This window comes from Lissotriton vulgaris, chromosome 5 (genome assembly GCF_964263255.1).
Source record: "Lissotriton vulgaris chromosome 5, aLisVul1.2, whole genome shotgun sequence".
In the NCBI taxonomy this organism is placed as follows: domain Eukaryota; kingdom Metazoa; phylum Chordata; class Amphibia; order Caudata; family Salamandridae; genus Lissotriton; species Lissotriton vulgaris.
Genome location: NC_141693.1, coordinates 1,561,894,165 through 1,561,909,266, shown reverse-complemented (window position 1 = coordinate 1,561,909,266; position 15,102 = coordinate 1,561,894,165). Strand labels below are relative to the sequence as shown.

The 15,102-nt window shown below is 44.8% G+C and overlaps 1 protein-coding gene across 1 annotated transcript in view; it reads left to right on the top strand.

Moving 5' to 3' along the window:
* The window catches only part of LOC147715158 (X-linked retinitis pigmentosa GTPase regulator-interacting protein 1-like), a 306,245-nt gene that overhangs the window by 66,563 nt on the left and 224,580 nt on the right, over positions 1–15,102 (top strand). The window lies entirely within an intron of this gene.

The following is a 15,102-nucleotide window of genomic DNA, read 5'->3' as shown; positions in this document are numbered from 1 at the left end:
TCGCTGCCGATCCTGTTACACCACTTGGAACGCTTCGGTGCAGCTTCTGGGCTGCGTCTTAATCCTGAGAAGTCCCTGATCTTTCCCCTTGCGGGATGCGGTGAAGACCCTCGTGTGGGTTTCCCGCCCCTGGGGCTGCGGTGGGAGATGGAGGCCTTCCGCTATTTGGGCATTCAGGTGGCTGTCTCGGATGAACAATTGCTGGCCCGCAACGCCGACCGTGTGCTCAGTTCAATACAACAATCTGTATCCTTTTGGAATACGCTGCCACTCTCACTTATGGGACGATTGGCCGTCTCAAAGATGGTGATGCTGCCTAGAATATTGTATATCCTACAGAATACCCTCTGTCCTCTACCTCCTCGAATTTTCAACAAGCTTAATACGATGCTTACCTCCCTGCTCTGGGCAGGCAGACGCAGCAGAGTTGCGCTGCGTACGATGGTCAGACGCTGGGAGGAGGGGGGCTTGGAGGCCCCACGCTTTGATCTCTACTACTACGCGGCCCAACTTATACCGGCTGCGCGCTGGTTCGCGGGCGCGGACAATTGGGAATTGCGACTCTTGGCCGGGTGCGCAGATGAGAGGGCGTTGCAATTGGCTCTGATGCGTGGCAGAGGAGCGGATGGCAACCTGCCGTACATTGTTCGGCATACTGCAGGGATCTGGCAGCGAGTGGTGGAGAGAGTGCTGAGACGGGCCCCTTTTCATAGGGAGCTGCCGATATGGATATTGGCACCGGTCACTCTAATGGAGGAGCACATGTCGTTTCGGGAATGGCGTGAGGGCGGCTGCGACACATTGGCAGACTTATACCCGGACAAGTCCTTTGTGACCCTGGAGAGAGCCATCGAGGCCTTCAGTCTTACTGGGGGCCAATACCTTCACTATGGAGGCCTGCGGGACATGGCGAGAGCGACGTGGCCACAGTTCCCTGAGGCACCCCGGGTGTCCCATACTTTGAATATCGTGCTATCGTGCGGCGCGGGACGGCGATTGATAACGCTTTTATATACAGCGATGAGAAGCGACTCGGCGCCTCCGGTGTCTCCGTCCTGGGCGGCGTGGGAGGCAGACTTAGGGGTTGCCTTGGACCCAGGACAGCGGGGGCGGATAGGGACGCTCACCAAGAAGGTTTCGTGTAACGCACGTTTCAAATTAATCCATTTTAATTTCATGCACCGCACTTACGTAACCCCAGTTGCTCTGCGCCGCATTGCGCCGGACAAATCGGATGCCTGTCCTCGGTGTGGTTCAGTAGGAGCCGGATTTCTCCACTTAGCTTGGGAGTGCCCACTAGTCGGGGACTTCTGGAGGGTTGTGGTAGCCTACATCCGGAGAGTCACGGGATTGCGTCTTGACCTGTCCCCGACCCATTGCTTGTTAGCCCTAGTCCCCAAACCTAAGAAGAGGAACCTATCATATAAAATGCTGCAGCTGCTCTTAGTCCTGGCTCGACGGCGGGTGGCTATAACCTGGATGGGACAAAGGGCGCCAGATATGACGTTATGGCTTCGGGATGTGGGGGAATGGACATTGGCTGAAGAAACGCACATGCAACATACACGTAGGGATGAGCGGCTACAGGAGGACTTACTTGCATGGCGTATGATGTGTGCGGGGGGGTCGACTGCCAGCGACTCTGATGCTACTAGTGCTGCATTGTTCTCGTCCGAGGAATCGGAACCTGAGGAAGGAGTGGCGGGGGATGGGGAGGGTGAGTAGGGGCTGGGGTACTGCCCTGATGACTACGCACATGTTCCTTATGTCAGTTCTTCTGTATTTGCACTGTACCCAATGGATCTGATTCTTGCATCTCCTGTTTTATCTGCAACTGTTGAAGCCGTGCTGGGGGTGTGAACTGCGTACACATGTTTTTTCTATACCTTGATGCCAATGTTGGGGGGGGAAAGTATTGTTTATTCTGCTGAAAAAATAAAGTTTTTTATTTTTTTCACCCTTAAAAAAAAAAAAAGGAGATAGATGGCAGGATTGTTGCAGCCCAGGATAGGCTACTTCAGCCAAGAAAGGGTCTACCTTGTTATTTTAAAGCTTGTATTGAGCAGATTCATAAGGCAATTACATATAAGAGAAGACATATCATAGAGATGGAATATAAAAAGCTGTTCATGTTATACACACTAGATATACAAAATTGGCAATCAAGTATAGTTTAAAGGGTGGTCTATTCATTAAGAAACAGTACATTATATACAAAAGTGAAGTGTCTTTGTGCCTAATTGGGTTATCAGCCTCCAGTCACTTATAAATACTCTGTTAAAACAAGGAAACATTCATATGATATAAATGTAATAGAAGCCAACCAAAAAAGTACATAAGTATTGTACATTACATACATAACAGCAGCCATCACACAAAGTGCAATCATGCCTTTTTAAATACCGCACGGAATAAAAATACCTACACTGCTCCTACTTCTGGGGCTGCTTTTTCTGTTGCCTCCATAAACTGGCATGAGGCATTAAGTCCTTTTGAGCACCCTATCCGTTCTGCATACGCCTCTTCAAACCTTTTTATCCAGAGCATTTTATTTTGCCACTCTTGGTATGTTGGTACTCTATATGTTTTCCAGTTCTGTAGGCTCAATGAGCGAGCGAGCGATTAGAGAGGCTATCACTATAAATACATGGCTCTGGTTGATTTTATATCCCCCAATCATTTTAAACTGCTCAAACTCCTCCAAAAGATTTTGGCTAATCTGTTTTTCTGGCCTAAGGTAAAGAACTATATCATCCGCAAATAACTATTATGAGAGTCTCGATCCCCTCATTATCCCCAATCCTCGCTGTCGAGGGCTCAAATTTAAATAAAATTGGGGACAGAGGACGCCTCTGCCACGTTCCCCTGTTTATATCTACCACCCCTGCAACGTTAGGATTCACAAACACCTTTGCTTGAGCCCCTGGACATAGATACTGCAAAATTGTGATGATTTGAGCAGTAAACCCAAGCCTTGTCAGGCCATTAAATAGAGCATCCCAACTGACATGTCAAATGCATTTTCTGCATCAACCATTATTATAGCTGCAGGGTCTGGTTAACCACAAAGTAGTCCAGTGCGTGTATTAAAATCCTGTATTGGCTGACATAACCCGAAGCAGCCACAAACCCTGTTGGTTCATTAAATGTAACATCCTGAGCTGCGGGAGTAATGCGATTTGCCCATATCTCCATTAAAAGCTTGTAATCAGTATTGACATCCCATTTATTCTTATCCTTTTATAGAAAGCTGCTGAGCATTGATTCCTTAAAAGTCAAAGGTCCTCCCCACCTTCCCTGATGAAATTAAACAACTCCATCAAGAAGGTGTAAGCTCACCCGCGAATACTATAAAAAGCTTAACAGGAAGACAACCATTGCTGAAAGCCTTCCCCTATCGCATTATGACAAGAGGTTGCTGTATCTCTAACGCAGATATATCCGCAGCCATTCTTTCTAACCGGGCATTTGCCACCTGTGGCAACCTGATGAACTGAAAGTATTGGGAAATACTATTCTACGGGATGAAGTACTTGCTTTCATACAAGTTTTTATAATGCTGGAGAAAGACTGGACACTTCAACTTTGTCACAAACAACTTCCCCAACTTCCCCAGTTCCTGCTTTTGTCGCTCTATAACCAATGCCACATCCTTTTTCACCCACGTTGACCAGGCAAGAAATTTCACAATCATCTGACTTTCCCCATGCACCTGCTGTTGAAAACCCCTTGAACTATTAATTGCATCCAAGATAAAAAAATTCTCTCAAATCGTATTTAGCTTTGGTCAGCTGGGTCTTCATAGAGGACTATTGCTCTTTTGGAGAGCTGCATTAGCTGCCAATTGAAGCTCATCAATTCACCTATGCACGGCTTATGGATTGTTGAGCCACATAAGCTATCATCTGCCCAAGGATCGTAGCCTTAAATACTCCCCAGGCAAAAAACAGTGATGCAGAACCCTTGATCACAAGAAAAAAACTCTCCCCTGAATGTTCTCATATCCTTTAACCTCTCTTGTTTGCCAAGAAGGCTCCTATCCATCTGCCACCTGAATCTCTGCCCTTTAATAAATGCATCCAACTCCACAACAATAGTGACCAAAGAATGGTCCAAAAAAAGAGTCAGCCCAAATATATGATCTCCTCCATTTAAGGGAGTGAAAGATTTGGAAATTGTAAATACAGGAAGCTGCATGAAAGCGATGCAAAAGTATATTGTTCAATTCTTAAATTATCTCGATGCCATGGGTCAATTCATTGAAAATCCTGCTTCAACGCATCTACCACTTTTTTGGATTGGGGCTTTAATTGAAGTTTTATTTTTATTGGATGTATCCCAGGTCAAGTCATGAATAAAATTAAAATCACCCCCTAAAATTATTAGGTCCTCTTCTTCCATAGCCTCACCGTAGATCTGTTTTATTGAACCTGGTTCTTTAATAACCGGGGTATAATAATAAATCAAATTTAAGGAATTGCCATTTACATTAACCTTCAACCAAATCCACCTACCTTGAGGATCCCTGATAAATTGAGAGACCAACCAGTCAACTTCTTTACGTAGGTACACTGCTACCCCCATGACAGTCAACCCAACTGAGGCAAAATACACGTTTCAATAATGCTTCGGGATGAAAAGTTTCAGGAAACTGCTTTTATGGCGAGTTCTCCTGTAGAAATAGAACTTGGGGAAAAAGGAGTTCAGCCATCTAATTAACCCTCTGTACTTCTGCTTATTAGACACTCCTTTAACATTTCAGGAAATAAATGTAGCTTTTAGACCCATTTCAGTGAAACGTTCTCTAGATTGTGTCTTGACTATATATTAATTTGCTAACAAATCATAATCCAATATGATTCTGCTCTTTTTTGCTATACATCCTCCCAGCCACCCATGAATCCCCCAAACCTAAGACCACCCAGTGCCCCCCCAACAAAACTCGCAAACCCCCTGCAAGAAGGAAATAGCCCCAATACCCCTCTCACTGTGGCATTCACCCTCCATGAGTGCCATGTTGTTGCACCTCTGTGAACATCTGGCCCACCTCCCCCTACCCTCAACGCCTCATCAGCATCATCAACTTCATTGGTCTAATTCAGCACTCAAAATGGCACTCACCCTAGGATACATTTTTAACACTTAATTAGAAATATTTTGCAGGAACCCCTGAACTTCAACTAGATTAGTAACCATTTGAAACTGCCCTTTGACCAAGACTCTTAACTTTGATTGTTAACAAATTGCTTTCCACTGTGGGCTGCCGCGGCCGACATATCTGATATGTCAGTGAGCTATTTCAGAAGCTGAAAACTGATCCTTCTCAATGGCCTTGGCTAGTGTGCGCTCTTTAATTGGATAGTCTGTGAAGTTCACCAATATAGTGCCTGGCAGTTTCTATTTTGGGAAGGGTTGAGCCGCAACCTGATGTACTTGTGTGATTGTCAAATCTCCTGACTATTCTGGCAGAACATGTGTCTTATTGAAAGAGATCACCCATTGAAGGACCACCTTCACGACCTCAAAGCCCTCCGGAACTCCATACAAGCCTAGATTAGGGCAAGTGATTTCCCAGATCTTCGGTTTTATATTCCAGTGAAGATTTTTGCTTCCTGAATTGGCTGACTTGATCCTGCTTTGAGCTGACTTGATCTTCCAGCTGCGAAATTCGAGATTCGGCTTCCTGCAGTCGTTCTGGAAATTTTGCCATCCCTTCTTTGATTTTAGTTAACTTCTGGTGTACGGCTGCTATTTCAATTACGTGCAATGATTTAAGTTCTCTAATTTCATCCAAGATGTCATTAAGCATTGTCTTTATATCACAGTGTGCAGTGGCCCTTACATTAACCTGTACATTCTAATGTTGCATCTTCTGGGACTGAGCTGGTGCTGCTGTCTGAGGTTACTCTTGTGAGATTGTTTCTGAGCTGGGGCCTGTGCTTGGTGACTGAGATTGCTGAGGATCAATGCCCTGTGACTGAGGCGACCCCAAGGCTGCACCTCGAGTAGAAGCTTGCAAGGCTGCTGGCACACTGATTTCAGGGGGCTGAAATATTTCCAGGTGAACTGATGGAGATACAAGATCCAGAAGAAGGACCACCTCAACCAATCAGGAGTTTGACTCACCATCATACACAAGAACTCCCTCCGACTCACTACATCCAGCACAAACGACTCCTCATCACCGATTGACCATCTCCATTTCCAGATCCAGACCCACCCCAGAACGACCCGTACGGCACTCTCGCCTACAGACCTCCTGCACCACGAACCATGTTCGCTGCAACCATCTCTAACCTCATTGCGGCGCACGCCATTGCATCCATGGATTACGTACTTCTCGGAAACCTGAATTTTAACCTCGACAACCTCAGCGACCCCAACTCCACTGTCCTCCTGGCCAGTCTCGCCAACATCGGACTGAAGCAACTCGTCACCACCCTCACCCACAAGACAGTTCACAATCTCTATCCCATCTTTGCAGGAGGAAACAATATCCATTTCAGCCACACTATGCAACCCCTCTGGACAGACCACCACTGCGTACAATTCTTCTCAAAACCCACCACACACAAACCTACACCACGCTCGTGCAGGAACTGGAGCAAGGTCATCAAAGAGCACCTTAGCTCCACCCTCAACCATGCTCTCCCTCCCGCCACAACCGACGTCAACTCTGCAGTCAATGAACTCCACAGATTTATTACCGACTGTGCCGACAAGCTTGCCCTCCTCTGGAACTCTGACAGACAGCGCCCCACGAAAGCCACCTGGTTCACCACTGACCTCCGAGAATCCAGACGCACCTGCAGACGTCTCAAGAAAGTATGGAGAAACAGCAAAACCCCGAAAGCACGGACCAGCTACAATAATGCGATGACAGAGAGAACACCACCAATGCATCAGATCCACTAACTTCATCCAGGACAAGATACTCACCAACTCCAGCAACTCGAAAGAGCTCTTCAGTATCATACAGGAATTCACCGAACACCCCAGCGAAGCCTCATACGTCACGCCCTCACAGGACCTCTGGATCAAACTCTGCTCCTACTTCCATCTCAAGATCATGTCCCTCTACGACAACTTCAATGAACAGATACTAGGCACTGAAACCACACCTACCTCTAGCAACGCCAGCCTACCATCTCTGCCTGGACACTGGTCACTACAGAAGACACCAGCACAACCATGAACAGCATTCACTCAGGAGTCCCCACATATCCTGGCCTGCCTCACATCTTCCAACAACAAAAGACCCTGTCCACAGGATGTAAACTTGTGTCAGTTACTAGAATAATAGAACAGTCTGTGCGTACTGATAACTATTATAACCCCCTACATCTTTTATGTATACTCTTGAGGGGACAATTCACTGCACCTCGCCCATAGGTTTCTAAATTCAAGCTAAAAAGGCCAATCTAACTTGACAGATACACAGAACACCAAGTCAATGCTGTCTGACACCTCTAATCAGTACCAGGCATCCACACCGTCAGTGTTGGACCGATTTCTGCTTAGAAAAAATGTGCGAGAAACGAATGACACCTCACGGAAACACCACCAACGGGGTAACTGGTATGTAATCTCCAGACAGGCCCCTGTCTCATCATCGGTTGTCATTCGATTCTCAAAGAAAGAAGAAGGAAGGTGTCCAAAACAAACAACAAAAACGTGCAACAAACAGTGGAAGCAGAAAGCATCTGCTAGTGACAAACACATTTTTTCTAAGCAGAAAGATTGGCCATGTTAGCTTGAATTTAGAAACCTATGGGCGAGGTGCAGTGAATGAGAAGGGGTTACCATAGGAGACAGAGGTCTCTCTCTGTCAAGGAAAATGGGTAACCATACATGATCTAGCATCTCTTTAGCGTTATTCCCCGGTTTTAGAAGATTTTAGGATTAATGGCGCTATATCGTCTGAGCCCCAAATTGTTAAGGTAAGTTCTGATCATGAGGGGGTATCGTTTGCCAGGAATTCCACTGATTGCAAATCTGCAGATGTTATCTTCCAACTTGGGGGAATTCTTCTAGTAGCTTCAATATATTTCCTCCCGTTGCCCTTGAATTATATTTTCTGGTCTGAACAGGAGCTTATTACGCATACTCCTCTTTAGGGAGAGTTTTTTTTAGAAAAGCAGGAGGGTTTTAGAACTCTTCTTTCATGTGTTATTAATGATGTTTTGATGACGTAGTGATATCGGATCATTGTGTTAACTCACACCCGTAATGTCACCCTTTTTTGTGCTTTTACTGGACCCCCTAATCTTCTAATGAGCTGCCCATCTTTTGATAAAAATGGATGCTTGTGTATTTTAACAAGATCGTTCTATCACACCCATTTGTTTCGATAAACATGATGTGTGGCTTCACAATGCATGGGTTTGTGATGTCTTCCTGGATAGGACTTCCGAATGGGTTGACAATTCATTTTCGGACCACATGTTCACTTTGTCGGTGATGGTGAGTAAACTGTTGAAACCATTGAATTTAGGGTTGTTCGAGTTTTCAGTTTTGAGTTGATATTAGAAATGTGTGAGGCCATCAGGTTCATCAGATTGATCAGTATGTCTTGTTTGTCTTACTGGAAGTTTAAAACTGCTATTGACATTTGTAACATTGTTAGTAGGGATTCCCACCAGCATGGGACTTGCATGGGTGTGTTTGTTTACCCAGAGTTGTTGAGGAAGAGTTCCCCGTTGTCAGTGGAATGATATGGGCAGTCCAGATATTTTTCTGTCTATTAGGGTGAGTATTTTTATTGCCCTCTGGGCTAACTTGAGATATGTAGACATCTGTTCTTGACTTTGAGTGCGCTTCCTCTGATCTCTCTTGAGCAGAATATTGGGGTATGTTTTTAATCACATTCATAGATGCGTTTACTTCATTTTTTATCGGGTGATTGCCCTGTGTCGGCGCCTCTTTCTTTATATTCCGTCATCACTTGCTTTGCTCCAATTTAATTTGTTGTGCTCATGCTGGGAAGAATTTCAGGGCTGTACTTGTCATCTAGCAATAATGTCTTAAATTCCAAAGGCCCATATTATGTGAGATTGAAATCACGCGAGACCATGAACAGTCCAGTCCAAAATCATCTGCAGTGATACAGAAGCCAGCGTTACTTTCGCGTACTCAATTTGAGGACTTTTAAATTTTTTATGAATCTGTGCTTTTACCAGAATTAATTTTGGTTTGAAGTTGAACGCTGGAGTGGGGGACTTTTTGATGGTGACAACAGGCTTTTGTGTTGACTGTTGTGGTGGACTTGCTTGGGAGATCGTTGTTATGCCTTGTTCGTTTAGTAAGCCAAGTGAGTGACTTTCAGTTCCTAGGTCCGATTTTTGTGGTATGAGGATGAGTTTTATGAAGGTCATTCTTTTGATATTGACGATTTAAGGGGTAAAAGAGCGAAAAAGGTTAAAACATTGAACAATTCACCCCTAAGAGCACTGTTGGAGGTCCTAGCACCTCGCAATATCTGGGAGTCCCTGCACCTCAAAACCTCTTGGTGCCCTTCGCGGCACAACTCATCATGGTGTCCATCGCGGCACAACTTACTATGGTGTCCCTCGCGGTGAGGAAGGACCTAATCTAGTCGAGGGTGGTTCTCTGAATGCCAGCGTTGTGGAGTCTGGCAGTAATTGTGTGGTGGAGACGGTGTCAAAGCCTGCAGAGAGGTCTAGTAGGATGAGAGCCTCTGTGTGGCCCTGGTCGAGGAGAGTGCTGATGCTGTCTGTGGCGGCTAGGAGGGTGGTCTCGGTGCTGTGGTTGTTGCGTAATGCAGATTTGGAGGAGTCGAGGATGAAGTTAACTTCAATGAAGTTTGTGAGCTGGATGTTTATGATCTTCTCAGTGACTTTAGTTGTGAAGGGGAGGAGAGTGATGGTTCTGTAGTTTTTGAGGTCGGTCGCGTCTGTGGAGGGCTTCTTCAGGAGAGGTTTGACATCTGCACATTTCCAGTCATCGGGGAATGTGTCGGTGTCGGAGGTAGAGTTGATGGTGCATCGTAGTTCAGGTAATATGGCGGCAGAGGCTCTGTGGAAGATGTGAGGCAGTCAACTCTAAATGGGAGCTCAGAGGGAAAATTGGACTGGGTCGCCCTCCACTCAAACATAAACCAACAACAAAAGACCCTGTCCACAGGACGTAAACTTGTGTCAGTTACTAGAATAATAGAACAGTCTGTGCGTACTGATAACTATTATAATCCCCTACATCTTTTATGTATACTCTGGAGGGGACAATTTAGATTTTTCACAGCCTGCTGGGCATAAAATCTGGATGCAGTGACTCAGCAGAAAACACAAGAGAGACATCAAGTGTGCTAGTTATTGAAAAGCCGGGTTTTTAGGAGTTTTCTGAATACCAGCAGAGAAGACGCATATCTGATGTTTATCGGTCAGAGGTTCCGTTCCAAAGTTTAGTCGCTCCAGAGATGAAGCTGCTTCCTCCACATATTATTTTCTTAAATCTACAAGCAATAACTTTTTATTTCCCTTCAATTAGTGGTTTTGGCTAGGTTCATACCAGGAGGAAGCATGTTTTAGGAATTCAGGTCCAATGTTGTGCAAGGCCTTGTATGCAATGCAAAGAGTTTTAAATCTGATACAGTTCCTACCCGTCAGCCAATGAAGGTCCTTGATAGCTTGATAGACCGAATGGAATTTTGGAAGGCCTAGGATTAATCTAGCCAATGTGTTTTGTAAAACTTGCAATTTTTTCAGATATTGTTCTTGTACAGTAGTCTAACCTAGATAGTACTAATGATGAGATTACTATTTTCTTGGTGTTAGTGAGAATGTATAGGAGAATCTTTTTAATTATTCTCAGGGTGTTGAAGGAGGAGGAGATAAAAGCGTTGACTTATTTAATGAGGTTCAATTCGTCACTGATTATCACCCCTAAGCTTTTGGATTTTGTCGTTGGTAGAGGGAGAGGGTCCATTTCTGAGGACCAGCTGATTGGGGTCTAAAATTGATGGCTATTCCCGAAGAGGATGACCTCAGTCTTATCCAGGTTTAATTTCAGACTGTGATTGTCCATCCAGAGGCCAATTTCTCTCACTCACGCAATTGTTTAGCGGAGAGCTTGTATAGTTTACATCATTGAGGGCTGACAACACAATCTGTGTATCGTCTGTGTAGGATGTAGGAGAAAAACCTAATAAACGAGTTAAGGAGCTAGTTCTGTAACTTATATATTAAACAGTGTTGGGCTAAGTGAGGACCCTTGTGGGACCCCGTAAGGGAGGGAGAAGGTGTTAGAACTGAAGCTGTCCATCATCACTGAAAGTTCCCTTCTCGTCAAAAAAGATTTCAGGAGTTCCAGTGCTGGGTTTTTTATGCCCAGTGTCACCAGACTTTGGACCAAGATGGTATGGTCCACCGTATCGAAGGCCGCCAATAGATCTAAAAGGACGAGGGCTGGCCTGCCTCCCTTGTTACACAGAGCGGCCTCAGTACTATGTTCAGGTCTAAATTCGAACTGGGTTGGATCTAGCAGATGGTTTTCTTGAGTAAATGAGCCAGTTGAGTGTTCATAATTTTCTCTACAATTTTTGCTGGAAAGGTAGCCTGAAGATAGGGCGGTAGTTTTCTGGATCCAGGTTGTTTTCTTTATAAGGGGAAGAATTGAGACCTTTTTCCAGACCAGTAGGGAAGAGTCCTGCTGTAACATAGAGTTAAAAATACTACCAAAGTTATTGCTATAGGCTCTGGAGTTTGTTTTAGCACAAACAATAGACAAGGTTCATAGGGAGATCCTGATGTTCAGAGGATGAGCCTCTCCGCCTGCTTGGTGGACACTGGGGCAAATTTGGTCAGACAGGCAAGGGTGCTGTACGCCTTGAGTATTAGGGTTACCGGTATGATCAGAATTTTGTAAGGAAGCGTTCCTACTTGTTAAGAGTCAGTGTTTGTGAATAGATTATAAATTTGCCCTACCCTTTAGAAAAAATGTTGGCCTATAGTTTCAAAAAAAGCTTGACCACTATTGGTTCCTTTATTTTCAGGGTGTTTAGTCAATTTATTTATCACTTGGCATAGCTCTCTAGCAGGGTTCTTGGAGGATTCGATCTGTAGAGTAAATAACTCTGTTTTTTCTTTAATGAGAAGTCCTTTATATTTCGAATAGCACTGTTTACATACTTCTTTTTCAAGAAAGTCATAATTGGACCTCCATTTCCTCTCCTGCTTTATACAGTTTTGTTTTTCAATTTGAAGTGCTTTGGTAAATTAGGGAGCAAGGGGTTTATTCCTTCCTTCTTTGGTAGTTTTGGTAGGTGCTAAGTGTGAGGCGACAGAATCTAACCAGTTCAGGTATCCCTGAAAGGCTAGACCAGGATCATGGGAGGGAGTAAGCTGGGGTGAGCTGTTGCTGGAGTAGGCTATAGTCAAGGTTGTTCCATGCGTGATAGGAGGTGGGACCGCCATATTTCTCTGAGTCAGTAATGGTTCTAGGGCATTTTAATTCAAAATCAATGGCAGAGTGATCAGGCCAGGATAGCGGTAAGCATTTTAAAATTAAGATTGATGAGTTATTTGAAATGATAGCATCTAACGTGTGGCCTCCTAAGTGAATGGCCTGGTGTAGCATTTGTGGAATACCTTATTCTTTAATGGTTTCTAAAATAGCCCTGGTATCTTTATCATCAAGAATATACTGGTGTAAATTTAGGTCACCCAACACTGTGAAGTCGTTGTAGATATCGTTTTCCAAAAGGGCACTAATGGAGCTTAAAAAGCCACTCCTGGAGCCAGGTGGACGAAATAAGTGAGATCGTCTGATGGATTGCTTCTTGTTTAACTCCAAGCAATAGGATAGTGCTTCACAATCTTTGTTAGATGTGTGCACAAATCTTACCTTGAGCCATTCTCTATAAAAAATATAACTCTTTGGAAGTTGAAAATCTCCAGCAGAACGAGGGTGTGGCCAAAGAGGGATCCTCAAGGCCGGATGCAGTTGTTGGTAGGTTCTTCTGAACAGGATTTGCTGCTGCAGAAAAGAACGTAGCAGGATCTACTGTGAATTCAGGCCAATCGGTGATGCTCATTGGGTGGATCGGCTGGCAAGTAGGTCCCAGTTTTCTGTCTTTTCTCCAGGATGTTTTTTGTGGGAAACTGTTCAAAGTTTCGACGGTTGAAGTACTACCAACACCACTACCAAGGGTCCAGGACCTGGGAGCACCACATTGGGGGCTAGGATCCACTCCAGTACATGCCAGCAGCAGTGTTCAAGGCCTCCAGAGCTTGTCATGTCACTGTAGCTCAAACAGGGTGACAGGCCTAAGGACTTGTTATGTCCCTGTAACTCACACTTGGAGTCACTTCAGAATTATTCTGAGCATTTAATATTTATATATGGAGCTGGCCTTTATGTGTGGGGGATCATCCTGAACTACTCCCATATCTATGTCTGGAAAGTTCTTCCATTCCCCTTTCAAGGCTCCAAGAAGTCTTGGGTGACGAAAGACTAGTGTCAGGTTCCTTCGTGTGTGCCGCTCCTGGATGCCCCTTCCTACCCACATCTAGTCCCCTTTCAGGGACTAGATGAGAGGAATATGTGAAGCCCAACAGCAGAGCAATTCACAGTCATGTGACCCATGACACTGGCAAGGCACAAATTGGTCAGGACAAGAAAATGCCAACTTACTAAAAGTGGCATTTTAAGAAATGTGACTTAAAATCTAAGTTTACCATTAAAGAGTATGAAGTTCAGTATTCAGAGGTGTCAGGATAGTAGACGTGCTTGAAAGGTGAAGTTTATTCACATAGAAGAAACTCCAGCCACAGCATGCAGGTAACTGCCCTGTCACAGTTCCAACCTTTCAAAGTAAACATTCTACAGGGGACATTGAAATGAGGGATGAATGGTGAGGAGGTGAGCAACAGGCAAACCAAGGAATGGAAAGGGAAATAACATATAGTACTTCACATTACCGCAAAGAGGATATTACTTCACATTAAGCATGGGCAAATTTTGCGAATCTCACGTTCGCGAATTTTGCGGATTTGCGAACTCGAAATCCGCAAAATCCGCGAATTCTCGCGAATTTGCGGATTTTTTTTGTGTTTGCGCGGGTTTCTGCCAGTTTGCGAGGGTTTTGTACAATTTCGCAAATTGCGAACTTACCTGTCGGGTCGCAAGTTTCGCGAACTTGTTTCTACGTGTCCAGCCTGTTTGGGACACTCTTCTTCATCACTGCCACTCTCTGTCACCACTGCCACTCTCTGACTACTCATGCCACCCTCTGGCCCACCCATGCCACCCTCTGTTTCATCACAGCACCCTCTGGTTGTCCAGGCAGTGTACATTATTGTGGCAACGCAAGCACACCTTCCCTGCCTCAAGTGACCTGAATTAATTTGGGGCTGATTAATGTGTCACAGAATATTTTTTTAGCTGGCACCTGCTTCCTTAGTGCTTCCTGATTAGTGATCTTTTGCACTTGCTAAGTGCTTTCATTGTTGCAAAATTAGTTACAACACCTGCCCTGCCCCAACTGACAATAATGAATTAGGGGCTGATTAATGGATTTGAACTTCCAGCCTGGCTCCTGCTTGTCTCCCTTAGCTGTAATTCAGGACCTTTGTGGCATATGTGTAACTATTCTGAGGTTCAGAGCAGGGTCACATAATAGTTGCAACTGGCAACTGAACTCTGGATGGGCCCCTCAGGAAGCACTACAGGAAATGGCTACTAATGATGAGCCTGAACTTTTGAACCTGGTAAGTAGTTTCAGTTTTGCTAAGATCGTACTTCTGCAATTTTGCGCTTATTCGCGGGGCGCGAAGTTGTACTGGGAAGCCGCGAACTCACGCGAACAGTGCGAGCAGTGCGAGCAAAGTCCGCTGCTCGCGGATTTGCGGATTTTGCGGGAGATTCGCGAATCTCGTGGATTGCAAATTTACCGAAAATCCGCAAAATCCGCTAGCGAAATGGATTTTCCGCCCATGCTTACTTCACATTACCACAAAGAGGATTTTAACTTATAATACGTTTGAGAATAAACTTGACAATTCTACCTGCTCTTCATCCAAAGTTAGCATTTATTGAATTAAATAAGGTAACTCAATATTAGGCAATGGGAGAGCTAGGCCTTAC